Raw genomic sequence first — 246 nt, 5'->3', positions numbered from 1 at the left:
GCTGGATGTACTAGCCAAACACTGAGAAGTGGAAGGTCTAGACATCTCTGTCTTCTGAAGATGATAGAGTTCATTGTGAACGTGCCCCTTTCCAATCACCTGGTCTGTCTTTAAGTCTTGAAATTCAACCTCATCTGGTCTGAAGATAACCTGACAACTCAGATCAACAGTAGCCTTTCTCACAGATAGCAAGTTTGATGTAAACTGAGGCATATACAAGGCAGTAGATTCCCTATCAAACAACCT

The sequence above is a fragment of the Brassica oleracea genome, chromosome C5 (assembly GCF_000695525.1).
Source record: "Brassica oleracea var. oleracea cultivar TO1000 chromosome C5, BOL, whole genome shotgun sequence".
In the NCBI taxonomy this organism is placed as follows: Eukaryota; Viridiplantae; Streptophyta; class Magnoliopsida; order Brassicales; family Brassicaceae; genus Brassica; species Brassica oleracea.
This window is presented reverse-complemented; position numbering follows the sequence as displayed.